General features: G+C 35.7%; 1 long non-coding RNA gene across 2 annotated transcripts in view; it reads left to right on the plus strand.

The window, feature by feature from the left end:
• Positions 1-8,526: 8,526 nt before the first annotated feature.
• Positions 8,527-20,938, plus strand: part of LOC135578407 (uncharacterized) — a 36,829-nt gene continuing 24,417 nt past the window's right edge. The window contains exons 1-2 of one of the 2 annotated variants that reach the window (XR_010469941.1): positions 8,527-9,208; positions 19,984-20,068. This is a non-coding gene — a long non-coding RNA (uncharacterized LOC135578407). The remainder of the gene's footprint in view (positions 9,209-19,983; positions 20,069-20,938) is intronic. The other variant, XR_010469940.1, reaches the window with a different exon arrangement.

Here is a 20,938-nt window from a genome sequence, read left to right on the forward strand (position 1 = left end):
GGGATATAAAATCTCTCTCATACCAAAAGATTTGTTTGCAAAATGTTATTTAGTTTTCTTCAAAAGTAAATCATCCATTAGACTTCAAAAGTAAAAGGAACCAGGTTTGGGGATTATTCGTTTCTTGGTCTTCTATTTACAAGAGAGATTAAGAAGTTCTCATGAATGTGTTTTTTTTCTGTAAGCTTCCCTACTGTACAAACTGGAAGTTTTCTATTGAATTTGTATGAAAAGCCTCAATTAAGGAAAATAAAGTGCTCTATCTTCTTACCTGACTTGGCCAAGTGAATATGTTAGATAAAATATTAATATCTTCCTCTTATACTGAGCTTCCTGGCTTAACTGCAGCTGTCCTGATGTCCCAATCTATAATGAATTCTGCCAAAGGCCTGCTGGTGATTTCTCATCTTTGTGACATAAACACGCAACCAGTGAGAGGTCATGAGTTCAGCTGCCAGCAACATTCTGATAGCAACTGATTGAACATTTCCTTTTCAAAGTGTAAACTCGAACTCTTTTTCACAGATATAGGCAAATATTTATTCCACCTGAAGTGGAACAGGCAGTCATCTTCAAACCTGTAAAGTCTCAGTGCTATATAGTGGTTGTTTTTCAGTTAGGAGTGCAAGAGATGTAGTTAACAGGAAGCAGTGAAGCCATCCAGTTATGGTCTCTTCACTCCCAGCTTCCTGCTGAGGAGCCACTACCCTGTGACATACTGAAATACTGAAATAGACAGTGAAAGTATGTCTGGTTGAAATGGACTTTATCAAGAGGCTTCTTGCACGATCTACCTCATATTTAAACTGTGTCCAAATATTGTCACTTAACCAAAGCAGAATTTTTGGCTGCATTTATGAATGCATTTCTCCTCCTCATGGAGGACAGAAGGAAAGACAGTAACTTTAATTCATGGATTACTGTCCATACACATAGGTGTCTTTGTGACTCTTAAAAAAACTTTCAAAAATTAAATTAGAATGTTGTCAAAGCCTGTTCTAAGATTTTGTCATTATATTTCTGCAGACTGCTTAATTAAAACAATACATGTTTGTTTTAAAGTTTTATTCTAATATTTTTGCTTTATCTAAAATTTCAGAATAAAAGCAGAGATTTCTGCCTCCACATTATTTACGATGGAAGTGCTCATCACTACAGTACTACCATAACGACACTCCTACATAAGGACCCAATATTGTGTGATTGAAATCACAATGAAATTAGCAGAGAATTCAATGAAGTCAGTAACACGTCCAAATAACAAAGTAACGTAAAACAAAACAACTCCAAATAGTACTTCTGTTATGCCAAATAAGAGTACAGGAAAAAGATTTCCTGTGGCATTAGCTGAATGACCAGGGTGTTGGTTCAACACTCAAACTGATGGAGTAAATAATGCATGTTGTCTATTACTGTATTTTATGCTTAGAGAGAACAATCTTCTAAGGTAATTCACATGCTTTATGTTTACATTTAAGCAGTGAATTTTTTGCAGTGTATCTCGAGGAAGAAGTGGCTTGTGTTCAAGCTATAATTGAAATTTTTTTTAGTCATCTTTAGCGTAGCCCACAGTGAATCCAAAGCAACAGTATGCCTGTGTCTTAAAAAAGATAAAATACGGTAACACATATGTTTTCTGACAAGCAGTTTACCCGTTTTCAGTCTCCTATAAATAAACCCAGAAATCTGTGCCAAGGCTTGTGGACTCTCTAATGGATGTAAAATCTTCTAGCACAAGTAAGCAATCATGGTAAGGCAATTAACGTTATCACTGTCTTTGTTGACAACTGCCAAGTAAGACACAAGGAACAAATTATTCCAGGTAACTCATTCGTAGAAAGATCAAGGGTTGTTGTGTTTCCATTTAGCCTAGCTGAGTATGATTATCTGCATTTAGTAACTGAAGTAAACAACTTCCTTCATAGACTCTATTTTACAGACAACTCAGGAATGGATATTTCAGATTGATAAATTTAATTATAAGAGGAACAAAATTATCTAACAGATGTTACATTTTCTGAGAACAATATTAGTAAGTGTTTTACACTTTTGTATGCACACAAGCATAAAAAGTTGAGTAGCTCTTGGCAAACGATGGGGCACACTCAGCCTTATTTAAAATATTTTTCACTTCATTTCAGAGGGTTGTTATGTACAGTCTTGAAAAACTGTTAATGGCTATGAAAAACAACATTTATTAGAGTATATTGAACTACCTTCTCTGATGTAAATTTGTTTATGCTGACTAATTCTTGCTTACTCTCACAGAGGATATGAAACCTGTCCACTTTATGACTGACCACAAGGTGATCACTGAAACACAAACCACATTCATTTATCTGTACAAAGTCCTACTTAAAATCATTGTCATAAAAATACACTAACTGACTTAAAACACTATTGCTTCTGGTTTGTATGCTTGTTTATTCTAGCATTCACTAGCTCTGAGTAAATACTGAGACTTTAAAAAATACTTATTGCCCAACACAGTGAGAATAGTCAGTTTAGTGCAGTGTTTCCATTGCTGCTACCACTGTTTCAGGTTTTCCCTATGGTACATAAGTAATCTGGCCCTTTTTAAAGTGTCTAATCCAGTGGATTCAATCTAACAGTGAGTTTGAACTGAGCGGCTCTACAGGGAGAACTTGTAAAGCTTTACAGAGGTTTAGTCCACTTGTATTCACAAATGTGGACAGTTCTTCAGTGATTATAGCTCAGTGAAGAAGAGATAAAACTTTCAGAATATCAGGGCTAAAATGACTTATAGATTGAATATTTTCTTTTTGTTTTTTTTTTTTTCCTGACTAATAACAGGAAAGTTAATTCAATTACAATAGAAGAGAAACACACTCAGTGTATTGCAATATAATTATTCTTACTACATATTAATACAGTTTTCCAATACATCTACATAGAATTAATTAATATTCTTTCAGTCTTTTAAGAGTGAAGATACTTAAAAATTTCTCAGGTTGTGCTGAAAAGTATTTTACTTTCTTACAACTATATTTTGTTTTCATTTGTGTTATATTCCTTTTATGACATAAATTTATGATATGATTTCTCTGAAAACATTCCATTATTCTACATTTTTTTAAAAAATCCATATTTCCTCAAATCCAGATGTCTCTGTACCTGCCTGTCCTGGAGGCTATGTTCCCCAAGGGATCTTTTTGGGTTTGGCTCTTCCATTTCTATATTTCACAACATTTGGCAGACTGTTTTACTGTGGTTCTATTTTGTTTTGTAATTGGGCAGAGTGGCTATAGAAAATCTTGTAACCAGTATGTTGAAAGGTTAACAAAATACAGTAAGCTTGCTCTTGCTGTCAGAAAAACTTCTGAGTGTCCTGTTTTTCTCAAAGTTCTTGTGAATTGAGTTTTCTTTAAGGTATAGCAGTATTTGTGAGGAAGTGGCTTACTTTAGAAGATATTTGTCAAAATAGAATTTTGGAGCTCCATGCAGATCTCAGAGGTTGCAACATGACAATCTGCTCAGACAGGATAAACATTTCATTACTTCTTTCCATGTCTGGTTAGGCAAGTGGAAGTAGGTGAGGTATTGAAGGCATATACCTTATGAGCACAGGAAACCCACAAAGTGGTGTTTTCTCTGTCCTCACCCTTTATCTCCTGCTTTCAAAGAAAATGGAGGTCTCTCTCTGATTGCATGTGCCAGAGCAGCCAGCTGTTGCCTAAAAAAATTAAGAAGATCTGCTCTTGGCTCTCAAGTGTGAGCTTGTCCATCAATAGATATGCTGTCCATTTGATACAAAATCTGTAATAAGCCATGGTTCTCTCTTTCAAGAAATTAAGAAAAAATCTGCTTCTAATTAATGTCAATGCCTTGATGGATTTGGCACAACTACCTCATGTTGATCCCGGCAAAATTTATCCACAAAAATGGGTTTATAAACTGTAATCAATTCAATTCTAACTTTTCCTTGTATTGTTTATTTACACAATGGTAATATCTAGAAACTCTAATCAAGCCCAGACATGTATTAAAAGAGACTTACGTGAAATATTTTAAGTAAAAGAGTCAGGGGAGGGGAGGGGAGGGTGAGGGAGAGGGAGAGGGAGAGGGAGAGGGAGAGGGAGAGGGAGAGGGAGAGGGAGAGGGGAACAATCTTTGGAAGTGAAGCCACTGGCTGGCATCATACAGAATCTCCATGGCCAAGAAAAGGAAGATCCTAGCCTGAAATTTCAACATCATGCTTTATCAACAGGGATGTTCTTAAATCAGTAAGATATCAGTTATTGTTATGTGCAACCTGGCAATCAAAACCACGTGTCTTAATTTTATCACCATGGTCATTAGTAAAAACCTTGTTAATGACTTTCAATAAAAAATAGATCAGTACCATGGGGCTAAGAACTGGTGAGATTAAGGTTCGTCACCTGTCCCAACAAGGACTATGAATTTCTCATCAAGCACTCAAACTTTACAAAAGCTGTAGCATACAACATGTTATATGCATAGTGCATTACACTGAAGCATGAGAGAGCACGATGTTGCAGAGAAAATACTGTTGCAGCGATTAGTACACAAGAGTAAAACAAGTAGCTGAGAAAGGAGAGGTTTGTTCTTCAGTTACAAACAAATTTAATTTGGTAAGTTTTTGGTCACAGACTATGAAGTGTACAGATTTTACTAAGACTGTAAATTCCAGAACTTCCATTGCCATTATTCTTCTTTACTATCTCTTTGTTGTTATACTGTAGCTGATGGCCTGATTACAGTTCCCTGATTGACTTAATTTCCAGGGGACCTTTAAGAGCAAGCTGCACTTTTGTATTCTGTAAGATGGTCTGAGAATGAAGAAGGTTTACTAGGTATGTACAGTGCCCTTGATTTGCACAGGTAGTCCAGACACCTGTTGCACAAATGATCTTCATGGTGCACACACATGGGAGGTCCTATCTCTACCCTTTCTGTAAACAGAAGGAGGAATGTTGTGGTAAATAGACCTCAGACACAGGTGAGGTGCTGATCTAGAAAGCTTGCCACCACTATGATACATAATCAATATTTAAAATGACTGAGAAATTGGAATTTTTGTTACATTGTCTGTCTGTATTTGCATAGAAGTACTCTTAATAGGTAGGTTCATAGACGTGGCCTGACTTCATACTGGGTAGAAATAGAACGCTTCTTAATATCACCAACCACTTTAATCTACTGTACTTGTTCAGTAAATGCACATTCTGCTTACTGACTTCCTTCACAACCACAAACCTACCACTTGTTAAATAAATAAATAAATAAATAAATAAATAAATAATTAATAATAATAATAATAATAATAATAATAATAATAATAATAATTCATAATTCATAATAGTAATAATAATAAGCAAGAAGAAGGAAAAAAGGAAAGCCAAAGATAGATGGTGCCTATCACCCTCAACACACTTTGGCTTCGACACTCATATGCTAAACCCCTCAGATTTTTATTTGAAGAGAACAGATTACACAAAACTTTGTAATATACAGAGGGGAAAAAAGTAGGATTAGAAACATTTCTGCACAAACCATTTTCTGTTGCACAGACAGATGTAGCAAGGTGCGAATGAGCAAAGAATTAGAACTAGTGTTCTACAAATTTCTATATTCCCATGCATAACTTTGAGGAGCATGGAAGCAATACATCCATATTTTCACAAAGCTATGCCTAAACCAGCAAACCTAATAAGCTACTTAGTAAGTGCCTGACCACTCATATTATTCGCATGTTTTTGACTGGTTTGTACCTGTTATGGCTATGCAACTTGTAACTGTTTCTGTTATAACAGCAGACACGGGAGTTGCTTACCTTTTGATATTCCAGCTCAATATGAGAAGTATTCTTGAGCTGTGACTTTGGATCACTTTTTATTTCTGAGGTGATGTATGATGAGAAAATAAAAGAGCGGTTAATGATGTAAGACATTCAGAGCATGTTTCCAAGGAGAGAAGCAATGTATCACAATTAACAACCCATACTGAGCTTTTTGCTGTCCCCTAGACCTTGAAAGATTGTGCCTTATGGCTTTGTTCTCCCTACAGCAAGAGCTGGTACACATCATCTCAACTGAATCAAGCTTTTGACATATCTTATATGGTTATGTGTCAAACAGGAAATGTTGAAAAATAGCCTAAATTACTGTCCTAAAGTACTTGCAGTTTGCATTAGCGCTTTAAACAGATGTGTTGCTGCTAGTGCTACTTTTATTTTTGTCACATCTCTGTTTACACAAACTGATACTATAACTGGAATTCATGCTAGGCATCCATTAACGTCTTTCCATATAATCCTAAACTGTAACAGATGTTATTAGTCCTCAAAAAGGATTAGAGATTTTTTTTTTTTACCATAGACAAAAATATATAAGAAGTCAAACTGATCCATATAGCCCTGAAAGACTGAGAGGTAAAATACAATTTTTGATGGTTGTGTGTAGTGTTATATATTCTGCATGTGAATATATAAGACATATATTATAAAGAAGACCTACAAATTTTACAGAAAAGCAATTTGTTCTGGTTTTACCATTCTCCTGATGAGAAATAATGATCTAACATCTGCTGTGCTGTCAGAGAAAGCTTTCTGCCTGTCACCTGTTCACTGAAGTATTTGCCACAGTGTGTAGTTATTAGGAATAGGTGAAAGAAATCACACCCTTTAGCTTTAGGAGCCTGACCCCAGCAATTAAGCTCTGCATACACTGTGAAGAAAGGTGGATAATTTCAAAGGGTTATTCAGAACACCTGTATTATGCAGCAATTAGGATTCCTACTTCAGTTCTTTGAATCACCTCTAAAACTAACTTTTGCTCCATACAGGAAACCTAAAAGTCTTTAGGTTTAGCAATACAAGCAGCCCTCTTCTGCTGCTGCATACTCTTTTAGTGGGGCTGAAGGGAACTAGCTGTGAATGAATCCTTTTATTCTCATGCATGTAGTTTATAGACACTGGATAAGCCAGTTGGAATTTAAGTGACCGCCGATAAGTCTGAAAGATTTTCCTGAGTGGCTACTTTTAGAAGATATGTCTGTAATAGCTATTATTCACAGAGTCATAGAATGTCCTGAGTTGGAAGGGACCCACAAGGATCATTGCGTCCAACTCCTGCCCTTGCATATGACAATCCCAAAATTCACACCATGTGTTTGAGGACATTGTCTAGTTGCTTCTTGAACACTGCCAGGCTTGGGGCTGTGACTGCCTCCATGGGGAGGCTTAATTTCTCTGATTTGACATTCATGTCCTTCACAGACTTATCTATGGAATGGAAACTCATGGAGTTGTATTGAATTCTCAGACTCATTTTGCTCAGGCCACCAGCGAACATGAGAATTAGTGCACCTCTTTGAGCCAATGTTAAACTCTGTGCAGCCTTCTCGAAACAATGCAGTAAATGGTTATCTCTTCATTTATACATATTCATGCAAATATTGTCATGAAAACTTTCATCTTCATACATGCTCATAACAACAAAATGTATTTCTGGAAAACAAATTAATAATTTCGATGTCTAAATTTAAAAATTCACAGTAAAAACTCATTTTAAGAGTTAATGTGTAAGTCTAAGAAGTACTGTCAAGCTATAAGTTAAAAGTATATATCAAATTCATATCCATACTTCTCAATTCTGGATACTGAAATACCTGCAAAAACTTACCACGTATCTTCTGGATGAATGCTGGAAAATAAAACAAATTAAAATTATATGATTTCACAAAATTTTAACAAATTAGGTATGCATGTTAAATTAGTCAACTTCATATACATTTGCTAAGTGGCATTTCACAAGCAAGAGGGAGAACTGCTGGAGGTATTGAGGTAAATGGACATGCTAAATTTACTGAACAAGCTAAAGTAACTGAACTGTGTAATTAAAAATGCCAAGTCTGAGAAAAAAATATAGTACTCCTGTAGAATACAATGGGATTTGGTGCCTAGAGTCCCCAATATGTACAGTACTGTAGTGTTTCAAAGACATTAACCAGTTCACAAAGGCTGTAATATATTCAGTTCTAAAACTTATGCCATTACTATAGGAAAAATGTTTTATCTATTTTGGGACTTGCAATAAGCTGTACAAGAATTTTCCCCCCTCTGTGCCAGTAAACCAGCACCATCTAACACCAAATATAATTAGTTACAAATTGCCTGTTACAACTTAATTAAACTTCCTTGCCTCTCTGCTGCTTAAGCAACATGTAGATTCTTTTATGTGCTTGCCAATTAGTGTAGGGGGATTCTGCTTTCTAATTGGATAAAAAAGTAATAAACTGAGCAGTATGCTGTTGATATCCAGAATTGACTTTGTTAAAAAAATAGTGGAGACAGGTTTAATGCTTCAAATATTTATCTCAATTGAAATTGATTAAAACAATTTGAGGTTCCATTAGATATAGATACAATCCTTTTGTTAACAAAGTCCATCTGGTCTAAGAAAGAAAATTAAGATTCACTAATTGAAATTTGGAAGCTTTTTTCCAAACATGCATAATTCATACTGACAGAAAACAGAAGCTGCTATTCACCACAAACTGTCAAGTAGATGAATGTTTCATTTAGATGGAATTTAAGATTTCACCCAGCAAGAATCTACAAATGCTTATAGTGAGCCACAGTCTGAGAAAGGAAAATCTATTCTCCTTTTACTGGCATGGTATTAAATTCTTCTCTTTTTCACTGTGAAGCCATCTCAACCTTAAATGGCACCACATTTGACCTTTCTTGTTGCCAGTACTGGAAGAACCTTTCTAGACCATGGACGTTATTCAGCTTTGCAATCCTGCAACTTCATCAGCCAGTGATTCTCCTTTTTTAAATTGTCATATATTTGCAGAATGCTGCTTTTGTGTCAGTTCAATTTTTATATGAAGGCTACATTTAAGAATTCCTCTCCTTGATTACTTTTCTTTCCCCCCCTCCCCATACTCTGTCCCTCCAAAACCAACCTCAGATCAGATCATTTATTCAGTCTATGAAGTGGTGCCACAAACAGCTGCCTTAAAGCTTCTGAGCAGGCTGCAAACTGAGATGAAGACTGGGAACAAGCAGCTGCAGAGAAGATGGGCCAGGAAATTCTAGGTCATTGTGGCTACCATACACTTCACATCCTAGGACTATGGCAAGAGGGACATAAGCATAAATCCTCTGCTTCAGCTCTCCACTCAACCCTGGGACAGCTGCAGGTGACCTTCTCTCTTCCAGGTATGGTATTTACCTTTATTCATCATTTTTTGAGCTGCTTCTTCAGTGTCTTCACACTTTTTGAAACATGAATGAAACTGTTATTTTCCTGAAGAAGTGTAGAAAGTATCTTGTATTAACCATGTTGTTCAACTCAAAAGCATGTTTAGTTTTTGATGAATCTTTTTCTGTATAAATATTCACAAAATAATGAAAATTTGGTCTCCGTGAAAGAAACTGCCCATTCTATCCCTGACTTTATTTCTATTTTATAAGAAACACAGTATTCACTGCTCTTAAAAAAAAAAAAAAAAAAAAAAAATCAGATCTGAAACGCATTGGTTATCAAGTGTTGAAGGGAGTAAGAATCTGGTGAAACAGATGCTATAATTCAAATTTTCCCTCTCTCTGCAATATGCTCTGGATATATTTTGTAACAAGAGCTTTGCTGAGCTGAGATAAATAAACACTCAAGTCATTGTACTCAGGCAAGAAAAAATCAAAGCCATAGCACTCTGAAGAAAATACAGGTGTTTTCTTTTCTCAGTAAACCACCTGCTTATGAATGCATACAGTAAAGCTAGCAGAAGGGTCTTCTATCAGAAGTGAGGTCTGATTTAATAATAATTCAAAGATGATAAAATTTATTAGGAAAACAGATATAAATAAGTACTGTGTAAATTCAGTGAAGTCATGTTAATAGAGTGGAAAACAGTCCTCCTTCAATATACTTAGCTACAATGGGGCAAAAATGCTCAAAAAGAGTATTCACAACAGGAACTGAAGAATAAGATTTCAGCCAATGGAAGGTGCCTGACCTAGTTCAGGTACCTACAGCAGGTGCCAAGCCACATCCACAAAGAATTCCATAGTGGCTAATTTAGCCTATTCCTCATGTACCTTGTCCCATCTACTGAAACCTACCCTATGTTTCTAGGATATCAGAGATTCAAATCTCTTTTGCCCCCGCTGTATGCTGGATTCAGAGGATGGATCCTATATAAGACAGGAAATGTCTTTTTCTGCAGTTTTCTCAGTGGCTATAAATCCAGTCTAACAACCATAAATGTTTAATTTCAGAAACAATAAAACCAAATTGAAAACAGTGACTACTCACAAAAAAAGTATATTTTATTTATGAAAAATATCTGGTTATTGATAATTTTGGACTAATTAAGATATAATCAATTTTTCAATAAATATCCTGTTCATAGAGTAACACTTCTGTCAAAACTGAGCTGCATGTATAGAGCCCTGAAGAGAGAGCTGAATGAGTGCTCAAAGCATACCTTGCCCCAGCAAATGCAAGGATTTTTCTGTTTTGTCAGCTTGTAATTTTCTATGGAAAATGTTATAACTATTTCTTTATTTTTTTAGTATATACATACATATATAGAGGGGTAAATTCAGAAACACATCATCTGAGATATATTTTAGATTTCTCTATTATGACTATTTAAACTATGTATCTCATAGCTAGAAAAAACAACATATTTGGTACAACCCACAGATCGGAGCAACAGAGGAAGCTTCTCAGTCTGTGTTAATCTGAACCCCCACATATCCAAATGAGATAAGAGTCCCTAACTCAAAAACGCCCTTATGTTCTAATTTTATGTGACATACAGCATCAAGTAATGGGGAATAAATAAACCTGCATCCTATGGCAAAGGACTTTGGGATTTAAAGTGGGGATTTATTATTTTTTTTTAATTTTTATTTTTAACTGATATTATTTCATGTTTTTCAGCTATATTCTGCATTAATGGAAAGATGGTCTGCATGACCTAAAAGCCAGTTACATTCTTCTACTTGTCTGAATAGAAGGATGTTTCCAAGGGAACCACTTGCAGTCCTGTCATCTGGGCTATAGACATTTAGCCACTGCTACCTTGAATATATTTGAATATATTTTTCCACTTCCTGCAAATTCTCTGAGAGGTTTCTTTCCTTTGTGCCCTCAGTCTCACTTGCTACCCGCCTACCCTCCTGCTCTTTTTTCAACACTTTCTTGCCAATATGAACTCTATAACAAAAAAGCAAATACAGGCCTTTTCAACCAAAAAGGTGTTTTAATTGCCATGCTGCTGTCAGGATATGGAAAACTGTAGCTAGATTCCTACTGCAGCCTTAACAAAGTGACAAGTGACTTAATACAGAACCGACATCATGGTTAACACCAAGTAGGATTGTTAATGGAGTATACAAATCCAGTTTTCCCATCTTAACTCATAACTATCAGTCTGAGGTTAAACACTCATTTTTCTCATGTGTGTCTTCACGTGCTGACCAATTTATAGCTAACAGCTAGAACTTCAGACCCTACACTTTACAATAAAAACAAATTAAATCCAATATTTAAAAATTAAACAGCTAAAACAGATTTACTGAACAGATACATTCCACTTGTGACATGGTTTGAGGTCTCAATTTCAATGCTTGATTAAATATACACTTTTTTGCTGGTTGCGTGCAGACCTGGTAGATGGCCAAGAGGAATGATTTATGGTGGATTTGTCTTTCACAAAATGTTTCTTCCCTCTGCTATTATGCAGTAGGGCTAGTCTTACAAGCAATAAGATCACACTGCATAAACAATTGTTGCATTTAAAAAAATCTTGCTTTAATATTTACCCTTAGAATCATCCAGTGTTGACCAGATTAGTCTGATTTTTTTCAGCAAAGATTATAGATAATAGCTTAGCAATAAAAACCTCTACTGTTGTTCATCAATTGTCTTATTTTAAAATTTAAATCTCAAGCCTTTAAGACCAGTTTCAAATGACACTAGCACTAGTTAATTTATACTTCTACTTGGGAGATGCAGTTAACTGGAATAAAGCAATTACTTTGTAAATAATTTATTGGATGGGAGAATAGCTACAGTACATAGGAAACTTAGAAACTTGAACAATAGGACTTTAGTTCCTAAAGCTATTTACAGCTGCAGGACACGTTCATTGAATCATAGAAGACTTTGGTTCGGAAGGGACCTTCAGAGGTCATCTAGTCCAACCCCCCTTGCAACTTCAACTACATCAGGTTGCTCAGAGCCCCATCTAGCCTGGCCTTGAGTGTTTCCGGAGATGTGACATTGACCACCTTTCTGGGCAACCTGAGTGTTTCACCATCCTCATTGTAAAAAATTTCCTCCTCATGTCTAGTCCTTCAATGACATAATTTTCATAAATCATTTTTAGGTTCTATCTATGGCTTATCACCTGATTTTCGTATAACTTCCCTATTAGTCTTATTTGTTTCTTTGTGGGACATTTTTGCCAGTATTTTCCACTAGTATTGACCACTAGCCATTGTCAGCACATGTGACCAGAAGACTAGAAATTTGATGTTCCAGAATAAATGAAGTTTATGAATTGATGCCCAAATGTCTGTGTCAACAGCCTATCATTATTCCAAGACCTGAATCCAAGAGAGTCAAGAGAAACTCAGCAGGTCTATTTATACTATTCTTTTTTTTTTTCCATGACCTTGCATGTGGTGGCCCAAAAAACCTCCCATGGCCTTACAATTCTCAGTTCACCTAAACAGAAATCTGAAAACTTGTAGATAGATTCACAGGGGTTGTAACTGATAACAAAGGTTTTAGGTTTCTTCATTTTTTTTGCCTGTGAGCTGGAACACTATCTTACTGTGTCTCTGTCCTTACCTTAAATATCACATGGGCAAATATTTGTATGTGACCCTCAGTGAAGATAAATTCTGGGTCAGATCATACTGGATATTACAGCTCTACTTCATACACTGAGGAATCCACAAACACGCTTGTATACACTTCATTAAGTTGCTGTGCTTATATAAGATACAGAAGTTCTTTTAGGGTGCTATGATACTTGTTATGCCTTTTTCAAACCAAATAAAGATTAACCCTGCAGACTGTATTGTGTAGAGTACGAAGACCCACCTGATGGGTCTAAACTTCATTAAAGCAAAAGAAGGTTAAGACTCTTCTCCAGCTTGCAAGACCAGGTCTTGCAGAAGGCATTGTATAAGTGGATTATTAACCCTAGATAGCTAACTAGATTAACACCTGTTCCCACTCTTTTGTCAGGTATCAGGCTGTCAACAAATCAACTCTTAATACTTAGCAGAGGACATGTGAGTTGGTTGTCAAGTGTTTTAGTATTTCCCAAGCTGGAGTGAACAGACACCTGACCACCATAGCCCCTAGATGTGGCCAACCTCGGCTGATCATTGCTGTGGCTTTAAATCGGGAGGAATTAGACTAGAATTACCAGATGAGTAGCAGACCCAGCTGACTGTAACATGCTTGTTTATATAAAGATCCTGAAAGCAGTGTTAATGTAAGAAGAAAGAACAGCATTCCCTGTACCAGTGTGAGTGACATCCATTGGAATCTGTGAAATTATTTAACTCTAGATCTTAATGTGCAAGAGTGCCAATCTAGTGCACCAACATATTGCTGCTAATTGGGACCCTTCAACTCTGAAGGCTGTTAGTCTCACCAAGTAAGAACAGGAGCAGAAAAAACATTCTCCTAGACTAGACCAAGTTATCAAACATTCTCCTTGTAAATAATTATATACATAATGGAAAAAAATTCTTGCACAGGCTGCTCAGATCTCTTCATTCTAAGCTCTGACAAACGATGCCAAATTCTCACTACATTTAGAATAATTTTAGTTCAGATACATAAAAAAACCTCCAGTGATAGTCAGTCTAGGCACTTGTTTTCCTCCTTTAAATACAGTCAGTTCAACAATGTTAGATGAACTGGCCTCATCAAAGAAATATAAAGATCACAAATAATTTCTTTCTAACTGGTGACAAAGTAAAGCTGGTAAATGAACCAAGCATTGTTTACTTGTTAGTGAATGAATGGGATGATTGCTTCCTATGTTTCATAGCACATCTATATATTAAGCCAGATAAAATTGAAAAAGCAACTAACCAAACCAACAAAAAAAAAACAAAGGCAGTGTTCATGTTTACTCTCAGAAAATGTCAGATTTATTCTGTTTCTGTCATGCTGATCATGTCTTATTTCCCAGTTAAAATCTAAGAGAACAATCTGTTGCCTTTTTAGCTGCTTATTTTGCTTAGTTATGTTTATAAATAAGAATGAAGCTTCACATGGATAAATTAATAAAGTCCCAAGCCCTGATTCAATTTCCTCAAAACTCTATTACTGAAATGTAGCTGGGCATATTATAAGATAGAACATTCATGGAGAGTACAGCATTATTAACTATTCCAAAAATATTGTGTATATTCATAATATTTCTTTCTTCAGCTTGAGTCAAGTACAGAAGCACAGGACTATTTCTGTAATGTGGACAGTTTTAATCAGCCTAATGAAAGGATGAGGCTTAATTCCATTTCAGTTTCAGAGTCCTGCTTCAATGTGGTACGTGCTGTGATGGTCTGGCGTTCTGCTGCCTTGCATATGTAAAGAGAGATGATGTGGTAGTGTCCTATGTCTCTGGACTAGTGTAGGACCAGCTCATCTCCAAGCGGATTACGTACCCCTTTTGCTGAGTGCAGCAGTCCTGACAGACGTTTCCCTGGCTACCCAAGCTTGAATATCTGAGAATGTATGAATAACTGGCACTGTGCTGCTAGCCCTGTACACCCTGGCAATGTTCCTGCTTGAAGGGCAAAATTAGTTAGCAGGAGGTTGAGCGACATGAATTTGCCTTATTGAAATAATGACATGTTTTCTTACTTAAAAACAAAAATAAAACCTGTTCACTTTACCGAACAAGAGAGGCATTTGTGTTCAGTAAAGACATAAAGATTTTTTGTCATAGACATTGCACTTCTATGAAACGTTTATTCAGCTGCCGATGCTCTACCATCGCTTCATAAAATTCCTCTATTTAGTCACCAACCAGTAACTGCAGCAACAATTAAGCATGTTCCTTTCAGCTGGATAATTAAATGCCAAAAAAACTCACCACTCAATATGTAATTCACTCAACATCTTGTTGTTTGAAGGGACTAGTGTTCACAGATAGGATGGATTGAATTCCTAACAACATCTGGCATGAGCAATGGACTTGGCTGTCTCTGTAATAGCATTACATTCATGGTAGGAATGACAGCTAAATGTAGAGAGATGGATGGGCCTTTTCTCTGAAGTGGCAGATTCATGGTTGTAGCCTAATGAATCAGTATGTTGTAACCCCTGGCCATGTACATACTGGTCTGTTGGTAGTGACAAGCTGCATCAGAAGGTCCAGAGTAAATTGTAGTTGTCAGATCTAATGGAGAAGGATGCTGGCTTATAAATTACTGGGAAGGCTGAGTATAGTTTCCATTCCAATAATCTGGATCAAAACACTTCCTGATTGCCTTGGTCAATTTATTCTGTCACTTAATTAAACAAAAAGTATTACAAGTCTCCACAGTAAAGGACAAAAAAAGACTCTTTAACCTCAGAAAAAAACAAATCTAGATGGTAGGTCTCAAGTAAAGTTTCTTTTTTCATAGGATCTGAGTTATAGAAGATTTAGAGCACCTATGTGTTTTAATGTTCCTGGATGTCCTAATTTTGTAATGCGTTTTCTTCTCTGGAACCAGTGAGAATGAAGGATGTTTAGTGCAAGCCAGGCTTTCAACAGCATCATAGAGTCACAAAAAATCCTGTTTAAAAATAATAATTCTTCTAACGTCCAAATGGACTGGATGGTGATTCAGCTCCTGAAGAAAGAGTGCTACAATTAATTGATTAAAAATAGTACTTCCTGGTTTCTGATAGACTGAGAATGGGGGAAGGGAATGCAGCCATAGCAACAAAAGAGGTTTGATAGTTTTTTTTTGTTTTATTAGTTTTTTTAAATTGTCTTCTCCTTAGCAATTAACTATAAATGATTGCTGAATATTTGGTGTATTATTTTTTTTCTGGGTTCCAAGGACACAGAAGGGAAATAATAGATATTTTGGATGTACACTATTGACACTTATCAATATGATCCCTTCCACCTTTCTTAAATTGCACTACATTAATTACCTGAAGTCTAGAAGGAATGATGCCTGAGTAGTCTGGCCTGAACAGGCTTGTCCCTTGAGAAATTAATTCAGTATATACGTGTCCATTATTAGCATTTTCCTGCCTTACTGAAATATATTGTGCTGAACTGCAAAATACCTAAAGCAGAAACCATTATGCTGCAGACCATAATATATTCTGCAAAGAGTATGTTTAAACCATGTGTTAGCACCATATTTTTTTAATATCTGCTATTAATGTGTGATGATTCAACTTTGCCCATTCATTTCCCTGTCTCTAAACATTCTTAAAAACATCATGATTTGTCTCAGGATAAAAGTTGTTTCCTTATGACAGATATTTATTTATTAAGGAAATGTATATAAGCTGTTTTCAAGAAAACTTTGAAATAAAGATAATTAAATAACTGGATTTTGCCACAGAAACTCTGACATGGGCCAATGTATTTTCAAAAGAAACAGGATTGTGTTTTAGATTCACCACTGACACATCCTCTAGGAGACAACACTGCAGCAGCATTTATTTTATAAATTGTTAGATTGTGAGTAAATAACCTGAAATTACACACTGTGTGACTGGCAGAGGTGTTAATTACACACATGCACACATTTTTGTATTTGTTGCTATTTTTTATTACTGTCAGATTTTACTGCCTAGTTATTTGCTTCAGCAATAATAAATGGTCCAAGCAATGGGGATCCTTGTGTTTTGCCTCTGTCGCCTGGGACCCACAAAGTAGCAGAGCCAGAAACTGCTTTCATTTTTTTACAAAAAAGGCATGTTAGATTATAAGATTCCTGGGTCTTCTTAGACAATCTTGACACAGTGCCTGAAAAAAAAGTCTGTTAATTGTTGAGGAAAAACAAAATTAAAAAAATATTAATTAATAATCTATCCTATAATGGAAAAACAGATATAAACATCAAATTTGAGGTCACGACAGCTGGTCTAAGAATGGATTTTCCATGTATTGAAAAAAAAAATATACTTTTGGAACAAAAGTATAATTTTTTAAAGAAGCATCACATATGTTCATCACCATCTTATCAGATAAAATTGATTTATTCTGAAAACATTTTAAAAATAAAACAGATTTCTGAAGGAAAAGATGTAGAAATGGGATCAGGTTTGTCATAGGACATTTTCAACACGGACTTATATATCTGTAGAATTCCCTTCTCAATGTGGCTGGCCAAGGGCTGGATTAAAAACAAAACTTACTTTAAAAACATGCTTTCTGATGTATCTGTTCTCACAGATTTTTATGAAAAGGATAGAGGTAAGACACTGACCTGCAGATGGAGTAATTTGAATCGTTCCTACTGAATGGACTGATGGAATTTCAGGATTATTTGCACACTCAGTCTGCAACTTTCAAAGCTGCCTGAAGTCTTTAGAAATATCACCAAGTCTGTTTGTTTTAGAAGTTTTTGCTCAATAATTAGAGGCAAGTTGTGGAAAAACAACAAATGACACTGATATAAAGGTAAAAGGTCCATCTCAGAACAGAAAGCTCTCTTCACCGGACACTAAGAAACTAAGATAAAAAAAGGTGGTTATGTATGCAGTGCAGTTCCCAGTTTCAGCAACTGGGACTGATGGCAGCTGCATAAAGGAATAGATAAGTATCCATGGGCCTGAACTCTAATCACTATCATGTAACAGGAGCTGGAAAATCAGGAGGTGGAAAATCAGGAGGTAGAAAATCTGTGATTCTGAGCGAAACATTATTGAAATGTACTTGTTATTTATTAGGGTGAAATAGTTAATGAAGTACATTTTGCCCTGACTTTATGCTGGCACAGTACAAAATATTGGCCACTGATGAGTGAGTGGGGATGGGTAAAACCTACAAACACACTTCAAAGTATGCACTGCCAAAAAGTTTAACACTAATTAATACCGTTTCATGATTAATGTTTTTTAAAAGTAGCACACATAGTAAGGAGGAATGAACAAGCAGTTGTAATTTTTTGTTGTTTTGTTTTGTTGATGTGAGTTCAGCAGTCTGTTCTGTTTTCCTAAACCTTGAAGTGAATTGTCGAAATATATTATGGAATGGCATCTTGGATTATGTTAATTAAGATTTTTTAGTTTATTAAAAATGTCACTTCATAGAAATCAAAGAGATTAGAGTCCAGGAGCAAACTAAACTTCTTCTGAAGACCTTTCACCAGGTGGCAAGAGGGAAATAATGTTTGGAACAGAGAGATTGTGAAGGAAAGACTTAGTTTAAAGTGGAAAGCTTAGACTGAATTTTGTTGTACAATTACTAAATTTAGCAGCTAAATGAGTTCCAGGAGAAAGAGACATCCTGAGGTGATACATCTGGACCATTTTCTCTCTATAGCAAAATGGGAATTGTTTTCTGTTATACTTAAATACCTTTTCTTGTGCAATTTTTTATTTCTCTCCTTCTGTACTGTCAGTTATCTCTCCTGCATGTTTTAGGAAATCATGAAAGTTTTGATGATAGAGTAATGATGTCCTGAATTTAACCAGACCCTCAAGAAATTCAGATGGTAGTTTCTGAGCTCTTGTGAGAAACGAAGTAATCCACCTATGCACTGAAGAAATATAATGAAAGAAGTTCTGTATTTATCTTTTCTTTATACTGCACTTTATACACTTAAGTCATCTACTGACTTACAAGAGCAACTTCTGGCCTGCAAAGGGTTTTAGGAGTAGGAGGGTCATTTCTCTTGTTTGGGTGAAGGAACACTTTTTCTGATAAAGAGGAAAAAAAAATATGTATATATATACATATGTATATAATCATAGTTTTCTTGGTAGAAGAAATTTTGTGTTGTTTTTTTTTTTTTACTTTATTTCAAAATAAAACATTTATATGTGGAAGTGAATTTGTTACTTTAATCGTTCATGCTACCTCAGTTCTGAATTTTGCCCTTTGATTTAATATTAGGTAACAAGGAACCTTCTGTACTTATGCTGCAGGCTGGAGAACATGTATATTTTTCTCAAAATAACAGCGCTGGATTATTAGTTTTATGGATGTAAATTTTGACAAAGATTTTGAGTATCTTTTCATAGATGGCTGAAGGACACAAAAAATCACTCCCTGTATTGATTTCTTATTTCACCAAACCTGAATATAGCTGAGAACATTCAGATCTGTTTAAGGTCAAACAAATTGACTTTTAAACTAAAGGTAACTAAAATTGCAGTTATTTCAGAAAATGTATTATTAGAACTCTGATATGAATTAGAATTATTTCATGCATTTGCTGCTCATGTTTATGTCTTCTTATTGCTCACATTTGTCACCCGGAAATGTTTCAGGATCTGTATTGGTGTCACTACTTTCCATGCAGAATTACAACATTCTAATTTAATTAGGAGCGGCATCTCTTATTGCAGTTCCAGCAACAATTTTACACAAATATCATCTCCTGCAGTCTTTAATGTGCAATTAACTGAAAGCTACAGAAGGAGAGCTCGTACCCCATGGTGTTCTGAGAGGAAACATTGTCCCATTAAAGATTGCATTCAGTTGTTTCTTCTATCACCAAGAAAACCTTTTTCTAGTTGAAAAGCCGTTAACATTTCTGTTCTGATAATGGGTAGAGTTGTGATTCCAACGAGTCATTGATAACAGATGCCACAAGGGAAGACTACATGTGAGCAACAGAGTACTTTAAATTTTCATTTGTGTGTTTGTTTTGGGGATTTGGAGTTTTTTTGTTTGTTTGTTTTTCTTGTTGTTTTGGGGTTTTTTTTTTACCCTTTAGGAAATTAGTAATATCACTGATTTTCACTTTCCCCTTTGGGTACCACCATTATCAAGACACCAAAATGTTTCTGGGAATCGTTTTCCTATAGCTACTTCACCTTGCTCAGGATTTACAGCAGCAACGGTTGGGACACACCAGGTAAGGCTCATTGTTTTTCAATGACTACTGCCAAAGCACAGATTTTATATATTGAATCTGGAGTATCTTCAACATCTCCTCTTGACAAATTTTGGCAAGTCAGAATTGTTAGTTATAGAGTGTTCATTAAGGACAAACTTTGATTTTTAGGGTGAACTAATGCTGGAAAATGAATAAAAGGACTTGTGTACATTGCTAAAAGTGTCACTGTCAACACTGATAAAGACTTCTATTCCAGGTTTAGGTCTACTTGAGGGACATGGTAGTGCAAACATTCAGCTGAGATCACATCTAAGCTACAACCTTGAGTCATTTATGTAAGCACCAAACTGGAGAGGAAGAGGAAGCTCAGATTCACTCACACCCAGTTTCCCACTGACTTGTTTCAAAGAGGAATCCTACTCTTGTCTTTCATACTTGAATAGGGAAATGAGGCAGCTCAGGACAGCACTAGGTGCTACCTAGCCAAGCCTGTGACATTTCCTGCCCAGGTATTCCATCCTCAATAGAGTATCTAACGTAGGAAGACTGAGCTAAAAATGACCCTGTATTTGTCAAAATATTATAACATATTTCTTAATGAAAAACATGTAGTTATGTACATACAGCCAGCTACAGTTTATGTTCATTATTAACCTCAAGGTCCTCAATCACACACTAAGAAAATTCCTTGTAGTTTGGCAGAAGAGTAAAATGTTATCATGGTCTAAAGAAACAAGTAGTTTTGAGTAGGATTGGTTGTGCAGTGACTTGGTGTCTACATACATGCCAGGTGTCTAAATTCACTCTATAACCACTGGTACTTAAAGCATAGTTGTCTACTTTAGGCTTAGCTACATTACCGTCATGGCTAGTCCAGATTAACGTGTG

Source organism: Columba livia, chromosome 2 (assembly GCF_036013475.1).
Source record: "Columba livia isolate bColLiv1 breed racing homer chromosome 2, bColLiv1.pat.W.v2, whole genome shotgun sequence".
Lineage (NCBI taxonomy): Eukaryota > Metazoa > Chordata > Aves > Columbiformes > Columbidae > Columba > Columba livia.